General features: G+C 41.3%; 1 protein-coding gene across 13 annotated transcripts in view; it reads right to left on the reverse strand.

Annotated features, from left to right (window-relative positions):
* The window catches only part of BAZ2B (bromodomain adjacent to zinc finger domain 2B), a 193,868-nt gene that overhangs the window by 119,259 nt on the left and 54,346 nt on the right, over positions 1 to 20,263 (reverse strand). For all 13 annotated transcript variants that reach the window (XM_053407722.1, XM_053407678.1, XM_053407698.1 and 10 more), the window contains exon 2: positions 19,214 to 19,256. The gene's annotated coding sequence lies outside the window, so the exon portion shown is untranslated. The remainder of the gene's footprint in view (positions 1 to 19,213; positions 19,257 to 20,263) is intronic.

The following is a 20,263-nucleotide window of genomic DNA, read 5'->3' on the forward strand; positions in this document are numbered from 1 at the left end:
ACATTCAGAGCTTAATACATTGAGATAAATAATAATATATTTAATGATAAGGTATGTATTTAAATAGGTTTGGGGGGGTAAGGATTTAAGAAACATTTTCAGATTAATAGAAAAATGGGGCAGGACAGACTTAGGAAGGAACACATGGAAAATTAAAATGGACTGGACTGGACTTAGACTGATCTGTACACATCAGGACTAATGTTTACTACCAACTTTGCTTCTATTTCCATGGTGAAGAGCTCTTACCTAATGAGTGCTCTTTGTGATGCATAACTGCACAGCCGAATTATTTGCAAAATTATTCACCTCCTATCAGTGTTTTTAATGCAAGGGACAATGACGAGTTCATTCTCACAAGAACTCCACCCTCTCCTGGAAGCCACACTGCACCCTCCTGTTTGCCTGCAGTAGATTTATTTATACGTTGTTGGCCTAGCAAAGCAAATTAGAATTGTATCTATCATTGTTCATATGATTCATTCCAGTCAGTTTCAGAGACTGAAGTTTCGAAGCAACCTATCATAAAGCAGAACCTCACGTTAAGACTCTACAGTGGCATCAGTCTCCCACCATAATGTGTTAAGAATGCATCCATGTTATTCAGTGCACACCAATGGCTATTTTGAAATATTAAGAGGATACTGCCACAAATTGTGTGGGCTTTTAAGCATGCAATCATTAAACCTAACTAATAATAAAACATCACAATGAAATTAAATTTCCGGCCAGAAGAAGGAACAAGCATGAAACAAGGAGGAGATGGTGTTTATGGGGAACGCACTTGAGAGGTGCCCTGTGGGCGGGGAGGTAATGCCCATGCTTGATGAAGCAACAGCTAACTCATTTTCAGGGGAAATAACCTGAAAAGCCAGTTTCTATGGAGGTGCTGCTTCCATAGAGACACATGACCTGTGCACATGACATAGTATGCACCCACTGAGACACAGTACTATCAAATGCTGTAAATATGTAGGCTTAGGCACAAGGACTGCTGCACCAGAGCAATGCCGCAAACTCTATTATCATTGTGCTGGCCCTGTGACGTGACCTATGACGATGAATAAGCACAACCAACTCAGGATGTTGTTGGTACAATATATGTCTTTGGCCACAATGACTCACATAGGCATCATAAGTCATCAAGTCCCTGCAAGCCCAACAAAATATGCTTGTGTTGGCGTTAAAGACACTTGTGCATAACAGCTTAGTAATCCAAGTCTGGGCAGACATTATAGATTTTTGTATGTGTGCAATAAAGCTGCTATTATTAGGGGTGGGCATGTTCTTCCTTTCCTCCTGCTCACATCAGATTGGCGCAGTTATGAGCCAAGTTATTATTCTTTAATGAAACAAATTAGCTTGTTTTCTAAGCCAATCTGTAGTTTTCTACAGACTCTCCTGTAGTCACCAGCGCTCCCTGATCCCCATCTGCTAGCCCAATACCAGGTTTCCCAGGTGTAGGCGGCAAAGGTCAGTGATATTTTCCAAGAAAAAGAGGTGCCGGAACTCACCATGAACGCCTCCCCTGTTCTCTTATAATGGCAATGACACCCAACTGAGAGGTACCGGAACTTAGTTCCATCAAGTTCTGGCTGAAGAAAAGCCCTGGCAATGGCAAACATGAGGGTGGGGGGCTGAAGGGCACAGAGAAGTAACTCTGCCAGGTTATCTTGGAACATGAGGGAGTTGCTGCTGCATTCCTTCTGGGGATCTTTAAAAGTGATATGCAACCTTCCCCAACCTTGTTCCCTACAGATGTTGTTGGGACTACAACTCCCATGGCCAACTCCTTGACCACTGCTCCCTGATGGCTAGGGCTGACGGATGTTGGGTGTCCAAAAACACCTGGAGGGGACCAGGTTGGGCAAGGCTGCTCTAGAGGCTCCTGTCAGATCACAGGGGTCTCTGAGGCAATTATCCATCTCCTCATGGAAGCAAGGTTAATGGCAGCGGAATATGACTCTGCATACTACAAGGAACTGACAGGCTAAAGTGAGCGCTCATCCAACACTCATCCCACCAGGGAATGGACCATCACTTGGTCTCAATGGGAAGGTGCCTAGAAGAGGCAGTAGAACATATCTCCATTATAATCTGTTTACTTTCCTGCTGGTCTAGCATCTCAGGTCAGTGGCTCAGTCTCTGCCAGATGGCAGGCCTTGGCAGGCACTGATTAGGCTGACCCCTGACACCAGCCTTGACTTAAAAGTACAGTCATACCTCAGGTTGAAGTAGCTTTGGGATGAATATTTTCGGGTTGCGCTCTGCGGCAACCCGGAAGTAACGGAGCGCGTTACTTCCGGGTTTCGCCGCTCGCACAGGCACAGACGCTCAAAATGACGTCACGTGCATGCGCGGAAGCGGCAAAACACAACCCACGCACACGCAGATGCGCAGTCGCGTCTTATGCTTACTTCAGGATGCGAATGGGGCTCCGGAACGGATCCACTCATATCAAGAGGTACCACTGTATTTTTATTCTCATATGGAATATTGTTTCAAGCTTCTATACAGACAACTCCCCGTTTGTGTGCGTTCAGCACATGCACAACCACTGCCGCATTTGCCATTTTCAGTACCAGAAGAGGGTGGGGTAGAATGGGACAAATGGGGCAGGCTGATGCACACGGTGCCTCAGAATGCAACCCCCATGTAAATGGGGAGTTGCCAGTATTGAATTATGATGATTTATTCCCAAAGAAACAGAGGCAATCCTTTCAGGAATGGTGCAGTCAGAAGTAACCAGATGTCGGGGGGGGGGGGAATTATTCATGTATGCAACTACAGCAGCTTGGGTTTTGCTAGCCCCAAAATGGCGAGTGAGTGAGGTCCCCAATAAGGATTGGCAACTTAAAATGATAGAATATGCAGAACTAGCAGGTCTAACAAATAAAATAAGAAAGCAAGAAGATGAAGTATATAAAGAGGAGTGGGAATATTTGTGGAGTATTTGAAAAATAACTGTAAACAAGTGTAAACGTTAGCAGGATTGAGATGAATTCAACAATGTAAATAAAGGGAGAATAAGGGGAGAAAATGAATTAAATGGATATATAAGAATATGCAGGAATGGTGGGAAAATTAAAAGAACCAGGGAAGGGGAAGAAGGGAAGTTGTTGAATGTATTATTGTAAGGGGTGGTACTAATGGTTGAAAGGTATATTTGAATGTGAGAATTGTAATAGTGAAAATCATAAATAAATATTTTTTTAAAAAGAATTATTTATTTTTTATCTGTAATCTATGGAAATGTCTATTAAGTTGGTTGGTGCTTAATATTATTGCTCTGCTTCTGCATTCTGGTATTATGACTAATTTCTATGAACAATTAATTCAATTTTAACTAAATGCTAATTATTTGATATGTCTTATATTGACCTTTAATGTGTTCTCAAGAAGAAGGATCCTGAAAAAATAAGAGCAACTTTCAGCTTTAGTGCCACCATGTGGAAGGCACTTTAAATTACTCCGGGTGGTAGCTGTCATGTTATTACTTAGGGTGTTGTTGTTGCTGCTGCTGCTGCTACTTTAGTACATTTATATCCTGTTTTCCTTCCATCATGTAATTCAAGGCAGTGTACATGACGCTTCCAGGAAGTCTCCTATTCATGCAGTGACAAGATTCAGACCTACTTAGCTTCAGCAAGCTGCATCATATGCCCTCAGACCATCCCTGGCGCAGCTGGACATTTGTGCCAGCACTGCATTCAACAGTGATCCACTGCATATGAATCCCATATTCTCAGCCACTGCGTGAAATTCTCAGCCACTGCATGAAGTTAATGCAGCTGCCAAATAGCACCCACAACAAATCAGCAACTCTTTTGTAACAGGCTACAGAAAATTGGACATTTTGCATTTTTAAAAAATTAGTTACCCAATAAAAAAGCATTGATTTACCCCACGTCACTGTAAGTACAAGAATGCAATATTTGCACCTAAACAATGGGTTTGGAGGTGCCTATGCTCAGAGGAGGGGTTGGGTTCCATGACAGAAGAAATGCAGGATATAAATGTAAGAAAATAAGCCTAGTGGTAACAAGGAAGTCCTCAACGGGTTTTGTCCTGTATCCCTATCACAAATCTTCAGAGTTGGATTTGAACTGGGAGCTCAGGGAGCATAAGAAATATGCCACACCATTTCTCAAGTCCAGCTGCCTGTGCTTCTGCCTTCTTTCGCGCTTCAGAATCAAGACATGGCAGGATAAACAATTTAACACACGCTTCTAAAATTCCCACCCCCTACTTTCACTGCTTGCATTATTACTAGACCCAAAAGGAGCATTCAGATTTGTAGTTATAAATGTGGGCATTTATTTTATTTTTTGTTATTTTACTAGATATAAGGAAATTAAATTTCTATATCAGCTTTACACAAAGATGATAGAAAAAGATCATATCGGAATATTTGCTATTATATAGATTAATAAACCTCTGCTTGCTCAGACTGACAGCTTTCAGAAGGCTGCTAGCCTAAATTTGCCCCCACAGTACATAAAAAAGAACTGAATTCACGCTATCTCCCCTGTAATGCTAGTTAATTTCTACTGGATACTGTGTATTAAAATATTCATTAATATACAGCTCTTAAAAGCTTTAAGGATGGAAAAGGGGGGGGAATACTGACTCAGAAGCTTTGTGTTTTTTTCTCCTGTAAAATACATAAAAGGCTGTGAAAAGCAGTAAATATATATCCTTTCATTTATCCATCAACAGAAAATAGACACGCAGCCTGTGAGAATACAATATTCATTTTGCTGCAGAAGAACAGACATTGCATAACAATGAGATTTGCTAATGAAATCAACCATCAACCTGGAATACATATGTATTAAACCAAGACCTCAGTGTCATTTTCTTTTTGCATCGTTTGTTCTTTCTCTGATTCCTCCCCCCCCCCTTCAGTATTTTGTCCTCCCTTCAGTTATCACGGCTTCAAATATAACACTATTGTACGACAATGCATAAATATTATAAAGCAAAGCTTTTTATTTTAACACTTTTCTCCTGTTAAATGTAGATGCCAACTGCATACGTTCTATCAGCATTGTTAATGTACAATTGAAGGAAAAATCAATGGGTGCTAAGGAGACAAAGGAGGTTTATTTCTCTGGAAAACTGTTGGGAGTATTTCTCATCAAAACTGTTTGCTATTTAGACTGTGTAGATGTACAAACATTAACTCTTAATAACTAAAAGAGCATCTTTCTATACTAGTTTGAATGAGCCTTTTGTGTTCCCTAAAAATTACAAATGGCTATAGTGAGGAACTATAACATGCAATTACATTTTAATTCACTGATACACAACACAAGACTATAACCATCTTATTCAATGTTAGTAAAATAATCCTAAAGATCCCATAATGCATGCAGTCTACAGCCTTTCTGCTGGGTGTATATGTAGCTGTGTATCTGAAAAATTAAAGAGTTCAAAAACGTTATTTTAAAATTATTTGCTTAAATTATTGATAAGCAACATTCTTGCGCAGATGTGAAAACAGCAGCTCTTTAAGAAGTGATTCATTTCAAATGCACAACAATGCATGTTTTAGTTTTACTGAAATATATTGCTAGAGTGCATAAACTGGGTTTAATTAACCTGCACACCTAAGGAAATTATCGGTACATCCTTCTGTTGATGTAATTAATCCTAATTCATGGCACCAATAATTTCAGAGATAGCTGTATGGCTACTAACTAAGGGAGTAACTCATCAAGCATTGCTGCTGCTGCTGTAGGACCCTAATTCATACTGACACAGCTTGTGTAGGAGCCAGCACAAACACTGAAATTCATGGAGGAGCACTGGTTGGTAAACTGTAGCTGGGAACTAAAATGTCTTCATTTTTTCACTAGTCCCAATCCACACTTTAAGGCACTTCCACATTTTAAAAGCCACTGTGGTAGTGATAAACATGGGCTTGGTTGGAACGATCATCCATCTAAACCTTATTATTGTTTACAAGGTACAATTCATCGTATCTGTTATTTATTTTCTGACATTTCTTTCCCATCTTTCTTCCATTATGGAACCAGTCCTAAGCCTGCTTTGCTTGAGCAAAGTGGTACCCTCAGTCCGTCCCCTGAGATCTAGTACAACCAATGGATATCGCTATTGACTCCACAACGTTTGCATCCTGGCATCCTATTCCTGAACACTTGTACTGTAGTATTAGCATAACATTATAGTCGCTTACAATGGGGTGCAAAAGTTGCTTCCAGGGGCGCAGCCTAACCCATTGTATGCTTGCTTGTGCAGCAAATTTTACAAATTAAGTTACAAGCCTGATATTTCCTATATTACAGAATATTAAACTAGTTCTGTGAACCTATGTGTTTGTTTTCTTGAACAGCAAACCCTCCAAACCTGCATGTTGACACTTAAAATCCCGCCTTTCTTTGGTCTTGGAAGGCAGGAGGAATTTGAGGTGAAATTCAAAAGCAGTCTGTCAGATAGCATATTGGTTGTTCAAAGTTTTGTTTTGTTGAAAAATCGTTTGGTGGAATCCATTCCACTCACAGAAGGGCTCTTGGCCCAGCAGAGGAGGGAAGGCCCCAACAACGCCATCAAATCAACTCCAGAGAGTTGGGACGGGTGAAAGGTGGAATGGAGGGCTGAAGAGGAGTGGGGAATATGCAAATATTACCTGCAGAAGGGATTTTTTTTTTACAAATACTTACCATTCTTTTCGATTACAAGGGAAGATTCAGATTACCATTCTTTGCTGAGTACTCAGTGATTTTTCTTATCCTCAAGTCAATGTCCATGGTAGTGCAACACCAGGAAGGTCTGAATTGTGTTTTTTTTGGAACAGCGCTGCATAGTCTGAGGAAGCACAAATTGCTGAAGCTTTCTCAGCTTCCACAGGTCAGCAAACTGCAATATGAGCAGACCTCAAAAAAGCACTCGCATCAAATTCCTTTAATGCAACCGTGCTTCCTCACACTTCATGCACTCGGAAGTCAATCTTGCATTCCTTAAGGGTCCAAAGTTCTTGCCAAAGTCACAAAGGGCTGGGGGAGTTCAAGGATTTTTAATGTCAGTTTCATTTCTGTCAAAAATTTTTTTTTAAAAAAAACTTTGCCCTTCACTCTCAAGCTTGAAGTTCAATGACAGCTGATAAGAGGCTTCCAAACATCTATTGTAAAGGAAGGCCCTCCTAATGCTCATTGAAATGCAACACATTTCAAGAAGAAGAAGAAGAAGAAGAAGAAGAAGAAGAAGAAGAAGAAGAAGAAGAAGAAGAAGAAGTGACATAAACGAGTAATCTGAGTCACCATAACTCCAGGCTTCTATTTTTCTCCCCCAAAGAAACTGGTTCAAACTACATTTACAAAGGAATGGTACAGATAACGGTTAAATCGAATGGGCTCATATTCTGGAGCAAAAACTACAACCTCAAGAGTTTGAAAGAGAACAGATTTTAATGCAACAACCTTGACCCTGGAAAGCATGGGGTCACTTTCCTTAGTGATGAACTGTGATTGCTTTCTATAATTCTAACAATTGTCAAGTGGGATAAAGTGCAGCCCAGGAGGCTTATAGTTATGAAGGGCTTGCAATTTTAATTTTAACAATTATTTATTGCTCTGCAATATAGGTCAACCGTCCAATTGAACATCCTTTACATGACGTTATATGCTCTTAGGGCCAAATGCAACTCCCATTGGCACCAATACTTCCACCACAGATTAAAGTAAGCAGATGGGCCCTTAGAAAATACAAGAGTGATATCAGTTTAAAAGATTATTATTACCTGAAGAGAAGAAGATTCTAAATTATCTAGTTAGAGAATACTTAAAAATTACATGAACCTGATTTACACAAATGTTTGAGGAATTATTCACGTTTCTGTATAATACATTAATCTTTCACAAAGCTACAGGTTAAAATCTGAATTATGGATCATAGTTCAGTGCTATGAAGTGAGTTCAACATAATTTGAACATGTTAAGATACAATGCTGAAACTACTTCCCTTTAAATGAATGGGACAACTCGGGAGCAGGTGTTTTGAAGCAAAGAGTAGTCCTGCAGGCAAACTCCTTTTTTAATTTGTTTAGAAAAATCTTTAGAAAATCTTTGTGTTCAGTTGTTCACAAAACCAAATTAGACCCTTTCTGAAAACAATCACAAGACGTCCATGCACAAGTGCATCTGTATATATAGTCTGCATTCATATTTTCCAGATGAAGAAGGCATCGTCTTTTGTACACATAAAATAATTCCTAAGTGCTTTCCTGAATCAATTATGGCAACTACCATAAAGCAGTAACTTCATTAGGGGGTGTATATACAGGATTAAACATTACAAGTATTTAGTCTGATATTCTAGGTTTGTCATTTAGCTCTGATCCGGACTAATATAAGCCATTATAGTGTAACACACAGAGGATACCAAAGGATGACTAAAAGTTCTGAACGTGTTCACGGTACCATAATTTTCACCATCCCTGTTAGTCATAGACATTTTTATATTTGTACTCCTATATATTTTCTTTTCTTTTCACTCCTATCCCATGGGTATTCAGGAGTAATGCTAGCTTTGGGGGATCTTGCCACCTCCTTTGTATATTTTTGTCCCTTTTTATTTTAATCACGAGACCAAGCTAAAGCACATTTCTAGTGCTCCCCCCTCTCCCCCTTCTCATTTAGAAATGCAAGCACACTTAAAAGCTGTCGCTTAAAACATTTAGGTAATAAAGCAGGCTTATGCTTCTTTTATAATGAAACAGCTCAATTTGTCCTGAATTATGATGACTACTATTTGTCTACTTTTAAGGAATAAAAAGCAGGGGACAATTTATTAAAGCAAGAACATAACTCCTGAACACTGGAAGGTCACAGCCTGTGAGTTGAGCTGCTAGCAAAAACATCTCTGATGCTCCAGAGCTGCCATTTTTCTTCCTTGACAAAGACTCCATCTGCCACAGAGCCATTTACAGCCTCAGAGTCAGAATATCAATGATTTCCAACCATTCTGCAAGTCTGCTTTCACCTTGACATCACCTCTGTAACACATCTAAAACAGACGATACATACACATCCCCCTGCAAGCTCCACGTTCATGCTTTATGCAGCTGATAGGCATTTAAGCCACTTCCCGATGAACCATTTTATATTCCCTGCCAAATTGGAGAAGTTTAAAACTGGAACAATTTCCTGCTATTACATTTTCCCAACGTGCTTTAAGACAAGTTACCGTTACCTAACTTCAAAAAGTGGGGATGGGAATTATTTGAGCCCATCGGCATATTTAGGGCACGTTTGCACAAAATTTGGAAGAAGCAGGCGAGGGGCTCTGTGTGCTGATCCAGTGTATGCCATCCTTAAAGGTACCATGGCATTCTGCACAGACTGCACACCTATCCTTGGGTGATCTGTGCAGCAAAATGGAGAAATAGTGTGCCCATCAGTGAGTGCAGTTCACTCACAAGCCATGAACAGCACGTTATTCTTCCTCAGTTATATCTTTTCACATGTGTTTATTAAAAGAAAAAAAGGATGGGAGGAAACATTCTGAAATTTTGAAGCTGTTTTGTGGTCTTTCTTGGTGCATGTCTTACTTTAGTTTTACACCCATGGGGAAAATAGGGAGATTCTTAGGAGTACGGTAGGTTGTAGCTGGTGGTAAAGGTAACGGTAAAGGGACCCCTGACCATTAGGTTCAGTCGTGACCGACTCTGGGGTTGCGGCGCTCATCTCGCTTTATTGGCCAAGGGAGCCGGCGTACAGCTTCCCGGTCATGTGGCCAGCATGACTAAGCCGCTTCTGGTGAACCAGAGCAGCGCACGGAAACGCCGTTTACCTTCCCGCCGGAGCGGTACCTATTTATCTACTTGCACTTTGACATGCTTTCAAACTGCTAGGTTGGCAGGAGCAGGGACCGAGCAACGGGAGCTCACCCCGACGCAGGGATTCAAACTGCTGACCTTCTGATCGGCAAGTCCTAAGCTCTGTGGTTTAACCCACAGCGCCACCCGTGTCCCGTTGCTGGTGGTATCACCACTTAAATAGGCAGTTATGTCAAAGGCTTCAATCTGTTTTGCTCAAAAAACCTGAAAAGTGTAGTCTTTATGAAGTATAAGTAATAAATAAGCACAACAAATGTTCTTAGAATACACTTCTTGCTTTTTTATTTTTTTATTTTACCTAGAATTGATCCAAGCATGTGCATCTGAACCTTGGCTGCTTTAAATCTTAAATCTCTTTTGAACACCACTTCCCCATCTGAAATACCATACCTGATCTTGCACTCAATGCATGTATCACCAGCCTAAGACCAAATGACAAAAGACCTACAGGAACGTAACTGATTTGCAACTCACAAAACTCAAGTTCTTTTACCGGTTTGGAGTTGGCACTGGGTGAGAACAGGGCTCTTCTACCTTTAATAGCCTGTATGGCACACAGATTATTAACAGGTTTACCTTTTCTAGTATGAAAATATAATTATGGGGAAACTTTCACCTGTTCAAATTATGTCTATCAGATGTCTTATTACTTTGTTGAGACCTCCGATTTATTTTTGGGCCTCTGCCCCACACCCCAAAAAGAATGCACAGTTGTGTATGGAAATACCCAATGTGTATGCAAATGTGTGTCCTCTTTTGTGAGTGGAACATGCACATACAGTATACTGGGCTCAGAAAACCAAAGCATAAAGCTTCAATCTACATGTGTTTTGGATTATCATGTACTGTAAATGTCTATTAAAATGACAGTAGGCATATGTGCCTTTTATGGTAAATTATATACATTGTATTTCTGATGTTTGGGCAAGTATTTTAGAGTAACAATGTTTGTTGTTGATGATAATAAATCCACAAGAGTATATAGGCTACAATCAAGTTGCTATTTACCTGGAAGTAAGCCCCTTTGAACTCAATGTGACTTAAAGGTAAAGGTAAAGGTAGCCCTGCCTGTTCGGGCCAGTCTTGCCAGACTCTAGGGTTGTGCGCTCATCTCACTCTATAGGCCGGGAGCCAGCGCTGTCCGCAGACACTTCCGGGTCACGTGGCCAGCGTGACAAGCTGCATCTGGCGAGCCAGCGCAGCACACAGAACGCCGTTTACCTTCCTGCTGGTAAGCGGTCCCTATTTATCTACTTGCACCCGGAGGTGCTTTCGAACTGCTAGGTTGGCAGGCGCTGGGACCGAACGACGGGAGCACACCCCGCTGCGGGGATTCGAACCGCCGACCATGCGATCGGCAAGTCCCTTTTCAATGTGACTTATTTCTGACCAAATCTGTATAGATTGTGCTGTAAGGCAGCAATCCGATACACACTTATCCAGCAGCAAAAGCTGAACCCTGTATATATCTACTCAAAAGTAGACCATTTTAAATTTAATGGGACCTACTCCTAGTCTCAGCTATGTGTGTGTCTCTTCGAACTCAGTGGGGCTTACTTCCGAGTAGACATGGATAAAGTGTATTGTGCCTATTTCCTAAAAGGGATAAAGGATAGTTTTTCATTGCTTATTGTCAGCCAATGATTAGCATCTGTTAGGTGGAATAAGTAGTTTATAAAACTTTACTGTACAGATGGCAATGAGAATGATTCAGATGTAAGCGGAATTTTCAGTCGCATCCTTTTATTAAGACAAACTGATTTTATTAGTTAAACAGAAGTAATATGTTTGAATATAACCTTGAGAATTCCTTTTAGCTGCTATTGCTTAGGAAATGCCAAAACCTTCCAAACAAATTGTTGTTTACAACAAAGTTTATGTAGCTTGCTTATGCGATAAACATGCTAAATAAATATAGGAAAGGCAGTTTTAAATGTTAATTTGTATAGACAGCAACTGGGTTGTTCTCTCTGCTGTATTTTAGGATGAAACAATCAGTGTTTCAGTTCTTCAAGAAATACATTCTTCTGTTTGCAAATAAAGTTGCTGAAACTGCACGCCTAAAGAGGAATCAAGCAAAACATGAACAGACACAAGCCTCAGCACATATGGGGTGGAAAATTTGAATTTGCTGGGTTAACAATCTCAAACCGTGCAATCCTCTGCATGTCCACTCAGGAGTAAGTCCCATTGAGTTCATTGGACCTTACTTCCAAGACTGCACTACCAGCCTTTTGTGTTGACACAAAATGAAAATTGTGCTTCACTCGTCTATTGCAAGAAAAGGAAAAATCTGCCGGTTTTGTATATGTGGGTTGTACAATGTGTTCAGAGTTTGTCAGGAAAGTTGGTAACACTGCCGTTGCTAACACAAAGAAGAGAAGAGAAGAGAAGAGAAGAGAAGAGAAGAGAAGAGAAGAGAAGAGAGAATCTGGCTAAAGCTATGGGTCCCCTCATCATGAAAATGCACATAAACACATTCACATAAAATTCTGCATACAATTTATGCAATGGGGGGGGCGATCTTTTTTGTGCCTAGTTCATAGACCCACAGAAGCCCATTCATAGACCCCAGGGGCTTCATTGACTACAGGTTAAGAACTCCTGTTCAAAGTATGTGTTACCTAGACGTTATATTTTATTTGTTTTGAAATATTTGTATTTTATTCATATAGAATAATGAATATATCTACACAGGCACACACACAAATTGACATGGTCTTTAAAACACAGCAAAGGCACAGCTCAACCCCCATGCCAATCCTATTGGTGGATCACTGTAGAGCGGCAGGGCCATCACTGCATCTGCAGCCCTGCTCTCATGGCAGCAGCAGAAGGTTGGGGGAGGGCAAGACAATCAGGACATATGTTGACCCGACTGCCACACCAGTTCTAGGCTGGCGCAGCAATCAGGAATGATGTCATTGCACAACAGCAGTGTAACCAGCTTGGAATCCAGCAGACTCTTAATGGACCTGGAGCCATCCAATGGTTACTGCGGTGGACAGCCCTCCAAAGGAGCAGTTTGGTGCTCCTGTGTCATTTCTGCCCGGACAGGAGAGCTAAGTGGAAGGACAAACCTCCATATACTCCAACCCCCTACACCAAGAGTTTGGATTGCTCTGTGATCGATTTGGCAAAAGTTTGGCGCTTTTTTTTTTTTGGTCCCAGTATCTAATTAACAGGAACAAATGTTTCTCAAATATTTATTTCTTCTTCTTCTTTCTTTCACTCTCACGTAGCTGGCTAATGGGAAACATAACAGCATAATCAAACAGTTTATGTTGAAACCTTGTTTGTCATCTGGTGTTTTGCATAAAGCACCTCAGATGAAGTAACCATGTAATATATGAATTCTCAGTTTTTGCACTTCAAAGTTTTGGTGCAAGGAAGGAGGAAGAGAAGGAGATTTGATATTTTAATGATTATACTATGCAAAAATAGTTTCATTCTCCATTGCCAATTTTCTCCTTTGAGCTAATCTGTATTCCTCAGTCACACAATGCAGATTTTGCTTAATCTTTACTGCTGATTTGTCAGCAAATGAGTCTCTGAATTACAAACACCAAGCAGCTCCATATTCATTTGCAGTACTTCAACCTTAATATTTGTCTCTTTTTAATCTACATGTATGTTTTGCAAAACTACATTCTTTTAAAAAATAATCTTGAGATGTGTAATTACTTCTTGCCTTCCATTTTAAACAGTTTTACTTATTGCAAACACTTAAAACGGTGTGCAGAGATCTTATTCTTTTAGGTTTCTCAGTTATAATTATTGTTATTATATAGAAGCAAAGGTTTAATTAAATCTGCAGGTGCTGTGCAAATAGAAAGTGGTGGATTTTTAGTTTTCTTTCTGAACCGTCTGTGGGAAACAAGTAACAGTGTTTCCATAATATTTCAGGATATTAAAGCAAAATTTGTGGTTACATGCTGGGTCTGAGAACACACTATAACCAGAATAACATGAATCATCACCCTTAAGAGAGGAAAGAGAGGCCATTATTTGGGGTAGGCTCCCTACTGACTAGTAAGAACAATTCAAAAAGACCTACATTGAGTCAAGATTGCCCTGAAATAATTAAAATTTAAGACTGAAATATCGTTTTAGAAAATACACATCGACTTTCAAATTATTAAAGGAGGAATTAAGAAGGGGGGAGAGAAGGATTTGTGCTGGACGGATTTTTTAATATTGTGTATTTAAAATAAGAAACATATTACTAGCAAGTGAGGAATATGCAGGGCTGTGTTCAACTAACCCTGCGCAACCTAGTTTCCACCGTCTTCTCCCGCCACCGAAATATGTTCTGGAGGATCAGGAAAAACCCCAGAACAGCACACAAGGGGAGGAAAGGGGAAATTGTGTTGTCAGGCAAGCACAACAATTTTCTTGGGGCAACACTGAATTCCATCCTGAATAATAAAGATGTGTCTTTTAAGAATCTATGAAATAATTCCTTCTTCCGATCCGACGTTACACTGGGCAGGGTAGATTAATGCTATGTGCCACCCATCCATCTAAGGAAATATCTTTGCGTTCCACACAGGGCAGGAAAAAGATTGGGGAGAGTGACATAGGGCTCAGCCCTTGTGTGTCCTATGGACTACTAGTAACATGGGAGGGTCAGACTTGAGTAAACAAATTTGTTCTCATGGTCTGTTTATGAAACACGACATGCTCATAAAGAAGTTATTAGGAGAAGGTTCTGGCTGACCTGGAAACAACACAGGTTGGACATAAGAATAAATGGTAGGACTCATTAAGTGTATAACTGGCTCTCCATCTGCTCACATATTCAGGATGTAGCCTGTGTCTGTTTGACAACAGTAGGATCCTCAAGGACATTTCTGAAACCACACTGTGGCTATTCTGAACCCGCTATTAGGCTCTGCCTGTCTGTACTGCAGTTGAGCCAGAACAACAGGTAACCCTGTTGGTCCCAACAATCCAAGAGGAAGAAGAAGAAGAGTTTGGATTTAATACCCCACGTTTTCACTACCCTAAGGAGTCGCAAAGCGACTAAAAATCTCCTTTTCCCTTCCTCCCCCACAGCAAACACCCTGTGAGGTGAGTGAGGCTGAGAGACTCCAAAGAAGTGTGACTAGCCCAAGGTCACCCAGCAGCTGCATATGGAGGAGTGGGGATGCGAACCTGGTTCACTAGATTACGAGACTACCGCTCTGAACCACTACACCACACTGGCTCTCCAACAACCTGTGCTTAGCAAAAACACTCATGCAGGTGTGAGGGAAGCTCCAAAGAGATATAAATTCTGTGTCAACAGCACCTAAACAAAGTCTGCTATAACCTATGCCTGGCACTAGTCTTGGGATACTGCAGTGCAGACCTGCCCAACTTGTGTTCCACCAAGCCACACACCGCCTCGGTCATGTACCTCCTGTTTTGCTGTCCCAAGCAAGAAATAAATAACAGGTTTATTGAGGCCCTGATTTCAGGCCGGTGTGTTATAAATTATGCAAGCCTGCTGTAGGCGATTCTCCTTTGCAGTCCCTCAATTCTCAAAATTATACGTCTATTCACTCGTTCTCTTGCACCAGAATACTGGAGCAGGAATTAACCCATTGTCCTCTCTGCCTCATGTGTGTCCCTAACAGCCACTCCTCCTCATTTGTTGGGGTCAGAACATTCGCAGAAGGGAACAGCTCTACTTGACTAGACTCGCCACAATGTTTTAGAACCTTGGATTTTATTTAATTGCCCAGAGTATCTAGTGTAGACATTCAGCCACCAACACATTGGGGGGGGGGGGGAGGCTGCAGGGCAGAAAAGTGCAAGGGGTGGTAGTTGCATGGGTGGGGAGAGAGAAAACAAATAAATAGAGCTTATCAGGAGATCTTACACTGTAATGCGGCAATAAACTGTTGCTAGCAATCATGTGCACACCTCACACTTACTTTAAAAACGTAATTTCCACTTATCTAGGAGGACTTGAGATGAACTATTAAACAAAAAAAGTAACATACATTGCCCTGTACTGCTATGAACCCTATCCTAAATATGTCCATTCGGTAATTATGGGCCTTACTCCCATAGAGTTCAATGGGTCTTACTCTCAAGAAAGTACAGTGCCCACCATCTTAAGTAAATGGTAGCTGTTCTTTTCTACAGTTAGGTGTTCTCTCCCTCATTTTCATGGGTTCATTATAACAAACCCTCACCCCTCTACTTGCCTCGTTCTGCAGTTTCTGTGGTTGCTTCCATCTTACATGTTGCAGGTTATCTTATCTTCCTCCTGTTTTGCTGTCACATCACGGGCACCCTACTAAGCAATGTATTCGCTACAAAATTGTTCTTTTGACCTTTAAATCACTCCCCCCCCCAACTATTTAATAGATTTGCTCTCTCCGTACGAACCTGGCTGTTCTCCGAAATCAGCAGATACCAGTCCCTTTTCCATTCCTAAATATTTATTTGTAAGGTTGCATGGAGAGGTTTTTAATAGCTTCACGTTCAGCTGTGGAACATGCTGTCAGTTACAAGCGGAAAGCATTTCCAACTTGCGGGCCTTTCGAATCTAACCTTAAAAATTATTTCTTTTAGTCAGCATTTCTAAAATGATTGTTTTAGCAATTTTTTTCCCTCCTGTGCTACCAGATCTAATTTTAACTTTACTGATTGTAAAGCACCCCTGGGATGCAGGCATGAAGGTCGCTACTGAAATACAAGATTGCAGAGTATCGTAAAATATTCAGCTTGCGCCGAATAAGGGAAGCTAAATGTTACCCGGCACAATGTTGCCCAAGTGAGACAACACAGCAGCAAAGAATAAATGCCCACCTTTTATCTTAAGACGGCAAAAGACAAATAACAGCCTCCCTTTTAACCATTCCATACTCTGTCTTGGGAGCAACCCTGTTTCTGACAATCAAAAATAATGAAAAGATAACAGATCTCTTTGAAGGTGCCACCTACACACCCAACATGCACAGACCCACTAAGGCACAAAATTTTCTATTTTCCTAGAGTGTGATTGATAAATACATGCAGCAAGGGAGTATGCTCTGACCCTTTTCTCCCCTGCTCCAGTCTTGAGGAAAATCCCTCTTCTGAAACGAGTATTTGCCGAGGAGTGAGGGGGGGAGAATTGTTCATAGGCTCCAAATATCAGCTATAGAGGAATGGTCTTCCTCAATACCAGAGCAGGGGAGGGAAAAAAAGTCAAATTCCTTCCCTATGCCTGTTTTGATCCCATTAATTATCGCCCCACCACCACCACCAAGCTAGTGCAATTTCCATTTTTAAGAAACTGCACAGAGGCAGTGTATACACTATACATTTTATAGCACACCCCCTCTCCCAAGAATCTTGGGGACAGTATTTTACCCTTCACAGAGCTTCAATTCCCAAGATCAATAATAAACCATAGTTCCCAGGATTCTTGGGGGAGGCTATGTGCATTGAATGCATGGTGTGAACACCTTTAGCTGCAAAGCTGCATTTAAGCTCGCCTGTAGTTTGTCCCAGGAGTTGCCTTGAGAACAGGCTGCCTGTGGCTATAGGAAATAGTTATTCAAAGAATGGGGCAGGGAGAATGAAGTGTGGAGGGGGCACAGGTAGCAGCTCTGCCCATGGTATCACATCCCTCCCCCCAGCCTCAAATTTTGCACATTGAGACCCAAGGTCTGAAGTGTGTTGGGTCCAGTGCTATTTAACATTCATCAATAATATGGGGGCTGGAAGGAGAAGTGAAGAAACCAAGATTGTGGGTGACACCAAATTATTCAGGGCACAACCTGCATATCTTACAAAGTGTTCCAAAAGCGTCTCAATAAACTGAGTAAATGGTCAGAAAAATGGCAAATAAGGTTCAGCATAAGTGATGCAGACTGGAGCAAAAAATCCAGTTTCATATGGTATCATGACACAAAATAAGGTCATGTTATCAAGGAAGAGGGGCAGAGGCTGCTTTTATTTATTTATTTAGGTAATGTTCAGTTCTGACCTTAGGTTTACAGCCTTATATCCCAATCCAAACGTACAGAGTGAATCCTACCATGAGCACTAGAGGGAACCAACAAACCATAGATTACATTAAGCACATGATTCATGATTTAACAGGATACAAATTTAAAAGGAAAGACCCAAGCCACATGTGGATGCCTCTACCATGCAGATCCTGGGGTCACAGTCATTATTAGAAATTAAGTCCCATTCATTTCAATGAGACTTGCTTCTACACAGTGCAATTAGGATTGTAAAGCCAGGCCCCTGATCTTACACTTAAATGTGACAGAAACCATCAGATCATAACATTCTTCCCCCCGCTCCCCACCACCAGTTTTCTTTCAGCTAAACGCAACTTCCGAATGAAAACGAAAAAGTACCTTGTTACCAATGACTGGAAACTGAATTTTGTCAGCAGCAAATGCAGCAAATGAACCATAATAATGATAATATCAAATAGCAACCAGTGTATAATTTCACTTAGAAATGAGGCCACCATTTCCATGTGTGACAACAGTAAGAGTGAAACAAGGGGATAGGTACTACAATGTGGACATTATTGCTGCAATCCTGCAAGGATGAATGATCTGTCAAGAAGAACAAGTCTCAGTGCTTCGTTGCCATTTTTTAATTCTTTCCTACTTATGACGCTGATGCTCTAGGAGGTAGATCACCCTCATTCACCAGCCAGCACCAAGTACACAGTGTTAAAACCTGATACTTCTGGCAGTACTGATAATTAGGGATTGGGAGATTCTGTTTCTTGGTCCACTTATTTAATATATAAATGAGCACATGTATTTTATGCAAAACTCCTTTTTTTGGAGCGATGCATTTCTTATTTTTTGGTTATACATTAAGCAGCCACCCCAGACATGTAACATTTGTACAACACAACATATTGCATCAACTACTATGAGTGAGACTGCCACTACACTGGTACAAAGCACTAGGAGGGGCCATATTATTTACTTAGGCGTGCTTAAAGGCTCATCCACACTTCCACTTGTCCGGTGCCTAGAAAGCGTGGGCCGGAGTGGTTTTCTGTTTGCCAAACTGCTTCCCCAGGGGAAAGACAGCTTTTTAGTGCTGAATCAAGTACCCATCTGCAGAAAACCCGGTTGATGTTTGCTCCAATTCAGCAATAAAGATTGGGTTTTCCTGGGGGGGAAATGGCAGGACAAGTGGAATTCTGCATGAGCCCCAAATCTGATTGAAACTAATTGGGACATGAAACCCCAAACGATATATTTAAGTTGCACTGATTTCTGGATTGAACCCAATGGTTTTTTTCGTTCACACTTCTGTTTATACTTCACCACATGATTCACACTTCTCTAAAAAAAGAATTATCATCGTGTCAGTAACTGAAGAATAACTTACTGTGATCAATGTGGTCAGTTCTGTGGCATCACTGTTTTGCAAGCTGAAAAACAAGAGAAGCGGTAATGTTCCAATGAATTACTAACGGATGTGAAACAATGTTGGATAAACACATCTAATGTAATACGTAGGAATTCCATAAACAATCAGAAGATGACTGCAGCACAATGAATATGCAATAACTAGAACACCTGATCTCTCTCTCTCACACACACACATTTAAATTAATTGCAGGATAAAGAACGACACCACAAAGGACTGTAGCATAACTACTTCTTTCAATGACCTACAACCCACAAACCAGGCACAGCACTACTATACCAGCCATTCTTATATTCTAGTCCATTTGTGACAAGCTGTGCTTCTGAAGCACACTCATCCTACGCTGGTCTCACAGGTTGGCATTGCTGGGCACCTGCAGAAGCGCATACCCCAGGAAGGGGCCCACTGCCAACCACTGGAGTCCCCATGCCTATTCACCTGCCCTCTCCTAGCAACAACAGGAGCAAAGAGCCTCTGCCCACCTTGCCCTCCTCCTCTGGACAGCTGTGCAGACTCAACACATAGGGAGAGGCATAACAAAGAGACCACACTAGTGATGTGGTAAGCCTACTCAAGGAGGGGAGCCACTGAGATGCCCAGCAGCTATCTCCAATCCAATCCGATCTCTATTACAATCACAACAGCTATCTCAAACCTGGAAACAGCACTGTGCACCTCTCTAGCACTGCACATATGGAAATGCACCTGCTGTGAGCAGCCTCAACACAAGGGCTTCCCATGGACATATGGTTTGCTGCTGTCCAAAACAGGATGCTAGACTAAATAGGCCTTTGGTCTGATCCAGTTCTTCTTATCTATTTAGGGGTCTGTAAAGCAACGGGCCACTGGATGTTTTCAGAAATGGCCAGCGGGGAGGAGAGAGGCCGCTGACCTGGCCTCCTGGCAGCAGCCTCACTGCTGAGCAGCAAGGGCACAGTGAGTGCATTGGAGGGGGTGCTGGATTGCCTCAGCTAGGGCTGTCCCCCTCGTCACCACCTTGTCTCTGCA

The sequence above is a fragment of the Podarcis raffonei genome, chromosome 1 (assembly GCF_027172205.1).
Source record: "Podarcis raffonei isolate rPodRaf1 chromosome 1, rPodRaf1.pri, whole genome shotgun sequence".
Classification (NCBI taxonomy): domain Eukaryota; kingdom Metazoa; phylum Chordata; class Lepidosauria; order Squamata; family Lacertidae; genus Podarcis; species Podarcis raffonei.